The 9,722-nt window shown below is 41.9% G+C and overlaps 2 long non-coding RNA genes across 2 annotated transcripts; both read right to left on the reverse strand.

Annotated features, from left to right (window-relative positions):
- Positions 1–238: 238 nt before the first annotated feature.
- Positions 239–6,626, reverse strand: LOC122232739. Its single transcript, XR_006210126.1, has 3 exons — positions 5,678–6,626; positions 4,629–4,874; positions 239–826 (listed from the first exon to the last, which is right to left on the reverse strand). It is a non-coding gene; the product is annotated as an uncharacterized LOC122232739 (long non-coding RNA).
- A 1,211-nt stretch (positions 6,627–7,837) lies between these two features.
- On the reverse strand, positions 7,838–9,166 carry LOC122232738. The gene is made up of 2 exons (XR_006210125.1): positions 9,018–9,166; positions 7,838–8,578 (listed from the first exon to the last, which is right to left on the reverse strand). It is a non-coding gene; the product is annotated as an uncharacterized LOC122232738 (long non-coding RNA).
- Positions 9,167–9,722: the final 556 nt, after the last annotated feature.

Consider the following 9,722-nt stretch of genomic DNA (forward strand, 5'->3'; position numbering starts at 1 on the left):
CAATTCAGCACCTCACATTGATTTTCCATGTCTCCTATTTACTTTCCGTTTTTGAACTGTCTGCCGTGACAGGAAATCAAAGAATTATAATGGCGTGTGTGAGGGCCATGATGCTGGGTCAGCATTTCCCTGAGAAATCCTGAGACTAATCAGTTTATTATCACTCAATCATCCCTTCTCCCTCCTAAATTAAAGCTGTCCCCCAAAAGGCTAAGAAATAGCAATTTATTTTGGGATATTAAAAAATCAATGTACTATTTTAAAATATGAGCGGAAAAAAAAGAGTAGGTCCCAAGTAATGTTAGTTGGATCTGTTTTCTCCTTCAGGCTTAATATGAGGTTGGCAAAGACGTGGGTGTGGAGAGACAGAAGTGCTATAGTCACCCTTCCCAAGTTTCACGGGCTTGGAAAAGTTACCTGGTGGAACTTGGAGAGGAGTCTTGTTCCAAGTTTTTCCCTGAAATGAAGAGAAATGAGTCTCTCCGTTTGTGCTTATTCACGAACTTTCATATGATGCAGGATTGGCTTTCTCATAGTCTGTCACTGCATTTCCAACCCTTGTCAGGTGGCAGTCAGAATGTTGGGTTAGTTTCACTTTGGATTCCTTAACACTCTGGAGAAAATTGGCCAAAAACTGAGATTGTGACAGAGAAATAGGTCTCCCTCTGAAGTCCACTAGTCCAGATTTCTTTTCAAGATATGCCTCAGGCTCCTTGCTGTTGCTTTTCTTCAACTTTACTTACCTTGGCAGATTTCATGTCTTGGTCACAATGTAGGGATGCCTTTTTCTTGGTCTTTTTGTTGACTCAAGTAATATAACCCCTTCCTAAATAATTCGGAAAATAGAGAAAAGAAAAAGATTACCCATAATTCTCCCACTTAAGCACAATAGCTATTGTTGTTTTGGAGCAATTACTTTGGGTCATTTTTAAGTGCTAAGTTTTGATAGGATTCTAAGCACAAACACAAAAAACTTTGTATTTTGCTTTTCCACTGAATGTATGTCAGAAGCATTTCAGTATTATTACTTCGGTAAATATCTTTTTAATTGCTGACTGGGCCACTGAACATTTGTCAGTCTCCCGTTTTGATTTTCCAGGTATCCTATAGAAATAGAGACACCATATTTATTTAACTATTTCCATATTTGGGGGCAATAGATCAAATCCATGTTTTCATCATAGTAAGTCCTGTGATAAGCATCTTTATAGTAAGACTTTTCCACATACAAGATAATTTCTTTAGGATAAATTCCCAGAAATTACTGGGTCAAAGTGCATGAATATCTTGTGACTCAATATTTCCTGTTGCTCTTCAAAACTAGTATGTCAGTTTGTAATATCACCTAAAACGTTTGAGGCATCAGGCTTGAGAAGGGTCTTTTTTTTCTACTAAATAGGCAGTACTGAGAGTGCTTTATGTGTGCAATTTGATGATGTTGACAAATATCCCGGAGATAAACATTTTGGACTTTAGAGGCGTTCCCCTGTCAATTGTGTTTAACATACAGAAGTGACTTCATTATAACCGTTTCTTCTACGTGTGCCATAAAGTATGAAATTTTTTGCCTGGCTGTAATGTTCTATCTCATCAAACCTCATAAAATGAATTAGCGTCACACCCCCTCAGTTTGGCTCTGAATTTTGAAGATGATACGGATTTCTCTTCCACATTACATAGAATTCGGTGGGTATCCCCTTGCTGGGAATAACACCTTTGGAAAGTAGGAAAATACCGAGTGGAAAGAAAGTACATTTTCTAGGAAAAGAATAAGAACCCAGAGAGATGGAGTGAGAATTGTGCCGCAGAGTCCCAGCAGCAGATGTTTTGGGTGTTGAAACTCCCACCAGAACAGCTGCAGAAATGTAGAATCACATCTGGGTGTGTGAGGCGGCTGCATCATTACCTACCGACAGCAAAACAGCCAGATGCTTCCAATTCATTTTAAGGACCAAGCTTCAGGTCTGAACCTGTGAATGTCTCTACTTCCCAACTGACGACTTATCAATTGCTCAGGCAGTTCATGAAAATGTGGCCTCACGGGCACCTTAAGGACGGATCTTCTCGGTTACAGCAGGTAGAGGCAGAGCACAGCTGCTGTGCACCCAGACCCACGGCTCTGGGTCTGCTGTGTGGCTCGAGAATGAAGCCATCAAAACCCTTCCACACAATGGCTGCTGCATGGCTTGTCACTGACGTAGGATGCCTCTGAGGGCTCATACTGTTTTATTTCTCCTGGAGTTCTTCAAATCCTTTCTCTCTCTCTCTTTCTCTCTCTGTCACTCTCTGTGTCTCCCTCTGTCTGTCTCTCCCTTCCTCTCCCAATATCCCAGATGTAAGTTTCTTTCCCAGACAACTGAGCAGAAAACTGGGTGATCATTACGGTAGCAAATAGTTCATAAGACTCCTGGATGAATACTGTGACTTTTAAGTACATGGCTATTTTCTTGTGTCATTTCTCTCCTCTTATACTGACAGTAACTGTGAAAGTCAAGGTGAAAGTGGCTCCTGGTGACAGAGCTCCAGCAGCCTTTCCCCTTCCCTGATTGAGTTCAAAGCATGCAGGGCAGCTCACAGCCCACACCCCACCCCGGGGGTGGGGGTGGGGTGGGGGTGGGGTGGGGTGGGGGTGGGGAAATCGTTCAATATGTAAATCTCAACCCCGGGAGAAAAAGGTTACTCACTGTATAAATCTCAACCCTTACAATGGTCAAGGGACAGGTTCTTTCAGAAACAGCCTGTCCATCTCACACCATGGAGGGAGGGGAAGTTGACAAGATACATTTGCTGAAACATGGGGACTCATGCGTTAGATTCAATGTTAACAAGTGCCCTGAGAAACAAATAATGGTAGAAGGCATGGAATTTCTAAAAAAAAACAGTAGAAAGTATCTTCCAGTCTTTGAAGTCACTCACACGCATAAAAATGCTTCATCTCACTCAACTGTCACACTTGTACCGTACCTTCTTGTAGAAGCCTCACATTTGTTATTAGAAGTATTTTTATTATGTTGAAGGGGCAAATCTTTCATATAGGGCTTGCAAATGGGGAAGCCAAGGAGCCACAGAAGTGGATAAGCACCACCAAAAGAAAAAAAAAAAAAAAGAGAGAAAACTAAAGGAAAGGATAGTTAATAGTCAAACGCAGAGTTGGACCCAAGCTTAAAAAAAAAAAGTAATAATAATATTAACTGAGATTTATTGAGTGCTTACTATAAGCCGGGCAATGTTCACAGTTTGCAATGTTTACAGTTATGAAGTCATTTAATCCTTATGAACACCTTAGGAGGTAGGTACTAATATTATCCAATCTTGCACAGGAGGAAATAGAAGCTCAAGGAGGTGAAATCACAGTTTCGTAGTGCAGCTCGACTCCAGATCCCACACAGTTTACCACCACACTGTGCCTGTCTCTGCTTATGCTGCCTCTCCGACTATAGAGTGTGGTGGCAGGGTCTGGCAGGATGAGGCTAACCCCAGGGCTCTGGGATCCTGGCAGCAAAGGTCTTCAAATGTGGGTGACTGGCTCTGTTGAGCAAAAATGATCTTAGAGTTGAAGAAAAGTAGGGGTGTTGTTCACATCCATCGCGACCCAGGGTGGATATCTCCTATTGAAATGCTTCTTATTCAATAATAATAAGATAAAGGAGCATTTATTGAGGTGTACCTCCTCCTGCAGGAGGGACAGTGAGGTCTAAGATATATATTCTGCCTTTAAGGGATTTATAGCCTGGTAAGAAGATTAGCAGAGATAGAGGAAAGATTAAGAAATGTTCAAGATCATGTAAGAAGAGCTATGGAGGTTTGTATGCAACATGGAACGCTAAAGGGGATAGGTTTTCCGCAACTAGTGGGCAGAGTCAGCATCTCAGCCAGTGGGGTTTGGGGCAAGTGTACAGGGAGTGGGAGGAGGGATCTGAATTGTATTTGGAAAGGTACAAAAACCTCCAAATATAGAGTAAAGGAGAAGCATTCCAGAGGTTTGGAATTTGGGGGAAAAGGGTAAAGACAAGAAATGATATGTTCGGAGAGCAGCCATCTTGTGTAGAGCGTAAAAAAGCTGCAAAGGAAACCTGGAATCAGGTTGCAGAAAGTCTTGGTTACCCTGGACCAGGAAAGTGGAAATGGCAGCACTGCTGGGCATCTGGGAAACTGCTTTCAACAAGTAGGCTTGTACGAACTCAGCCAAGAATACGTGGCACAGAAAGGACTGGAGCCAGAGGTTAAGGGCAACTTAAAAAGTCTATGTGGTTTGTTTTTCACAACCTAGAATGTTTAGCAACTGTATGGAATATTGTCTTATATACTAATCCCGGGCTGATAAAAATCTCTTTATCTCCCATCCAACTCAAAGGGGACAAGCAGGGATGCTTCAAGGGATGCCACACAACAGCCTTAGCCATGGAAACGCCTATTCCAGAAGTGACTAGTAGAAGTTCATGACTTGCTCTTCATTATGGATTTATTAAAATCAGAAGAAAAGTCATGTAAAAAAGGATAGTTGATTGGGCATGATTCAAGGCACATTTGGAAAACTTAGTAGCTGACCCTCTGTGGCATGAAGAGGAAGCCTTTTGAGTAGAACCTGAAATGTTGTAAAGTGGCATCCGACCTATGGGGGAACCAACCTGGGTGTCCATGTTAGAAGATTTCTGTCCACGAGGCAGCTGAGCTCCTCCAGCAGAGTTTAATTTAGATACAGCTAAGCTATCAGAGCTGGAGTGGGCCAGACAGTGTATTTAGCCCAGTTCCTCAATCTCAAGAAAGGTCTTCATGCCCAGCCAGGGTAAGTGATCTACCTGAGATCTCTTACACTGATCAGGGAACGGCTGCGAGGTGTTGCGACCGTTGCAACAAACACCGAGATCAGGGTCCTGAGGGTAGGGGAATGTAAGAAAAAAAAAAGAAGAGAAGTCAGTTTGGGAACAGGAGGGTCCCCTGGGCTGATGGCCCAAGTGACGGCTTTATTGTTGCTGTACACAATCTTTTATAATATAAGACTCTTATGGATCAGGTCATTCTAAGAATAAACAGGTTTCACATGATCACTGCCAGCCAAAACATTTAGTTCTGTGTACCTTGTGAACTTTCTAAACGGGTCACAGCAAGACCTTGTTGATAGATTGCTAGCAAAACACATTTCCCATGTTTGTTTCTATTTCTTTTTCTAGAAAAAGGGGGGTAACATTACTGCCAACACCCACAGACCACAGGCTTCAGGAATTAACTTTCTCAGCCTTGACAAGGCTTTCATATGCCCTTGCAAGTGGGGGAATGGGAGGGGGAACCACCGGGTTGGCTGAGTCAACAGGGAGCCGTTGTTCGACCCGGTTTCAGCCTGGCACCGGGGTCCGGCCTCCCACAGTGAGGTGCCACACCAAGCCCGGGTCTTTGCTTTGGAGACACCTCTGCTACTACTTGAAGACTTAATTTCTCCTTGGGGGCTTGTAGTTTATGATCTCTCTAAGAGGTATACCTTCTCAAGACTAAGGCACCAATATCATTCTTAGGGGCAACATAGCGTCACCATTGACAGTCTGAAGAGTTATCAGATACAGTTATGCTCAGGTAGATCATTACAAGGACCAAATACAATGGGAAAGAGTTGAGGTACAGTTGAAGGTGTAAAACCTACTTTGTAAATTTGTGTGTCTACCGACAGGGCTGGTGTACATACCTGCGTAACCCCAGGGAGTATCAATACTTGGGGTCTGATGTGGATCGTACCCTCTTGGGTGATGCGGAGGGGGCTCATGGTGACCTCAGGTTCTTTTTGTTGCAGACTCTCCAGAAGACAGTGCGTTATCCATAGCTCCAATGTTCTTTTTCTCTCAGTCCAAACCAGAATCGTTCCTACATAATCTAAAATGCGATTCTTTCTTCCCTGATTGCCCAATGCTGCTCTTCCATTTCTGCCAAAAGGGCACCCGTACTGGCTCAGCCTGGGTTTCTCCTCATGGCTTCTAGCTTCAACATAAGCCTTTCCAGTTATTTATTCAAACTGTCTTACCTCACTATTTATTCTCCTCTCCTGTCTCTTCTATCTACTTATTCCTATATATTCATCTACTTAGTATTATTTTTTTATATTTGTTAAAGTATTCCGTATGAGCATAATTTAAAAAAAAATGTGATCAAAAGACAGAATCAACCGAGCAGCACCCATCTCGAATTCTCTCCAGGCCCTATTCTCTCTGTATCCATTGGCAACCACTTCTAGGTCTTTTAGCTTTTTTTTAAATGTACACTCGTATTTGTGAACAATCTGCTAATATGTTAATTCTTGATTTACCTATTTTAGACATCATCTGTTTGTTTCATATGATGATAGTGGAGCTTTTCTCTAATCCCCCCCACTTCCTCTCAGCATATTGATACCATGTTCATTTGATTCCTGTTCGGAGCTTACCTTATTGTGGCTATGTAAATATTGTTTGCTATTGAACAATAAGTGCTACAGAGTAGACCTCCTTTATCCGTGGGGGTTACATTTCAAGACTGGATGTGTGAAACTACAGATAGTACCCAACCCTATGGGTACAATATTTTTTCCTGTACACACATACCTATGATAAAGTTTCGTTTATGAATTAGGCACGGTAAGAGACTAACAGCAATAGCTAATAATAAAATATATTATAACAATATACAATATTATAACAATATACTGTAATAAAAGTTATGTAAATATGGTCTCTCTCTCTCTAAAAATATCTTATTGTACTCTGTTTACCCTTCTTCTTGTGATAATGTGAACCGATAAGATGCCTACATGATGAGATTAAGTGAGGTGAACCACGTAGGCATTGTGATGTAGTGTTAGGCTACTACTGACCTTCTGACCACTTGTCAGAAGGGGGATCATCTGTTCTGAACTGTGTTTGGCCCTGGGGGACTGAAACTCTGGAAAGTGAAACCACAGATAAAGGGGTTATTTATTTACTGCATTTACCTTTAGTTTATTGTACATCTCCCTCCCACTTCCCCCTCCCCAAAATGGATAGTCTTTTCCCTCCATTCGCTTAGTGTTCTATGCACCTATCACCGCTTTTTTTTCAAGTCCTCTGACAGAGGTGTAAAATGCTTCTCATGCAGTTTCCCACAAGTTAGGTGTATCAAATAATCTAGAATTCTCCCACTTGTCCCTACTCCCCACTTGGAGATTTTTCTCCCAAAGTTCTCCAAACCCCTTGCACTCTACATTGGTTGCTTTTCAGGCTCATCGCATACTTGTCGTATGACTCATTTTCTATATCTTGCTGGGATTGATTTTCTCTTGTCTCCTTTCCTAGATTCCCATTTCGTTTTGCCATGATAACTAAAAACCAGTTTTGGTGAAGCACTAATTCCAGTTAACACGAGTTAAGCACTGACACCTTGAGAGAGGGTGTGTGGGAGGTGTATTGTTTTTAGTTTTTGTTTTTCTGAACATTTTTTTATTCCACCCTGATATGTTATGAAGAGCTTGGCTTGCTGTAGACATAGACTGAGAATTGTTTTTACCTCAGAATATGCAAGGCATTGCTATATTGTCATTTGGCCTCAGTGTTCCTTGTGATAGGCACCAATGGCATTTTTGTTTCCTATCCTTTGTGATAGGCTTTCTCTCTGCAGACTTATGATCTTTCCTATACCTGGTATTCTGAAGTTTCATGGTATTTGTCTTGCTGGGTTTTTGCTTTTGTTTTTCAATGCATGGTGTTGGACACTCTCTAGAAACATATCTTCCAGTTGTGAGATCATTTCCACCTCTTTATTATTTTAAGTTTCTCTTTCTGGAATTCCTGATGTTGGACACATTAGACTGGTTCTCTAATTTCCTTTTCTCCCCCTAGTCCCCTTTTTTTTTTTTTTTTTTTTTTTTTTTGGCTTTTTGAGAACAGTCACTCAACCTTATCTTCCAAGTGTCCTACTGAATGTTTTCTATTTTGGTTATTATATCTTTAATTTCACAAACTCTTCTTTTGCACTCTGATGATTCCTTTTTATTGTATCCTATCTTGTTTTGTGAAGGCAATGTTTTTTCAGAACTCTCTGATGATAATTACTGTAGGTTCATTTTTTTGTCTTTTGGTTTTACTTTTGTTTCCTCTGCTGCCTCAATGTCTTCTTAGTCCCTTAAAAACTATATTTATTTGCTTAGTTCTCTTTTTGCATCTTTGAGAACATCTTCAAATGTCTGGTGATCTTCGAATCTTCATTTATGATTAACAACTGATGCAATAAGGAGCCATTAGGAAACTGTGTGCTTGGGAGTGGTTTGTCCCTCGGTAAGTATTGTCAGGAGGTGAGCTGGCTGAGTTGATGAAGAACATTTTTAGATGGGAGTCTCTGTGGAGATTTTCTCCAGAGCCAGTGAATTTCTTTGGAGAATTTTCCTTTATGCTTCTGCTTGGGCGGTATATATCCAGACATTCATGTTCCGTGAGCAGAGGCAGGAAGGGTGCTTGGAAAACCAGATTTTCACCTAAGTGCTTTTCTTTCAGTCTAGCACCTGGTTCCCCATCCTCTATGCCTGTTGTTATCTGAGTCTGGGATTCTCTGGTTCAAGTTCTCTAAAGAATACCTTCTTGGCTTCCTGGAAGAGATGGAGCAGGGATGGGTTGGTGGGGGCTGGTGAGCAGGGCTGGTGTTTGGTGGAGGAAGAGACATACATACTGTGCATGCAGACTTTCAGTCAGAACCTCTGTTCCAGACCCATGCCTCACCCCCAGCTATGGAGGACCTGCAGTGTCCATGTGCCCAACCTCTCCAGGGTTCTGCATCTTGGTAGCTTATAGTTTCTTCCCCTCTGCTAAGCTAACTGCCATTTCTCCATTACTTTCTGTCCCTGCCCACCCCCCACAAATGTGTTGACAGTCGTCATTCATTCACTGTTGCCTCTCCAGTTCTCTTTGACCTATGGGTTTACATCTTTTTAATTCTTTCACTGTCATTTTATCCAGGTTTTGGATGGGAGAAGAGATACATGTGTGTGGTCTACTTACCATATTTGACCCAAATTCCCTTCTGTTTACCTGAATTTCAGAAATCACACTTGGTGGGTTTTAGTCACAGAGGGCACCATAGATTGTAGTTCACGTCTCGTTCATAGGAAACAAAAACTTCTTTATGTCTCAGAGGCCCCCACAGGGGGCAGCCCTGCCAGGTGGCAGCCTGCCTGGCAGTTGGGTCTGTTGGCCTCTAGAATCCTTCACTGAGCCTGGCTTGAATGCAGCCAGGGCCAGAGACACCTCAGGGAATTGTCTCCCTGTGAGCAGCTGTTGGAGCATCAGGCATCTGAGCATGGGAGACAGACTTCTGGGATGGCTTTTGTGTGATTAATTAAGGTCTGGAGCAGTAATTTTCCTATTTACTCATGATGTCCATACTCAAAACTGCCCATCACATTTATTAGAGAGAGAAATACACAAAGAAACAAACCTGGAGTGCTGTCTCATGGAAAGCTTGTCAAACAGGAAAGCATCACATATGCTTTTTCTTCTTATCTGCCTCTTTCGACTTGAGAGCAGACTGTTACCTGTGAAACAAGACTGGAGCTTATTTCTTTATACCAGACTGTACAAATGTTCTGGAGAGACCTGGACAGGGGCAATGCTCGTTGTAAGAACGCAATGAAGATAAAGAACAAAAAACAGTCAAGATTTAGCAATCAAGAAAGTTCTTACAGAAAACATTGTTAGGACAAAACAACTATAATAAGAATCTACCCCACCTCCCCA

Source organism: Panthera tigris, chromosome D3 (assembly GCF_018350195.1).
Source record: "Panthera tigris isolate Pti1 chromosome D3, P.tigris_Pti1_mat1.1, whole genome shotgun sequence".
Lineage (NCBI taxonomy): Eukaryota > Metazoa > Chordata > Mammalia > Carnivora > Felidae > Panthera > Panthera tigris.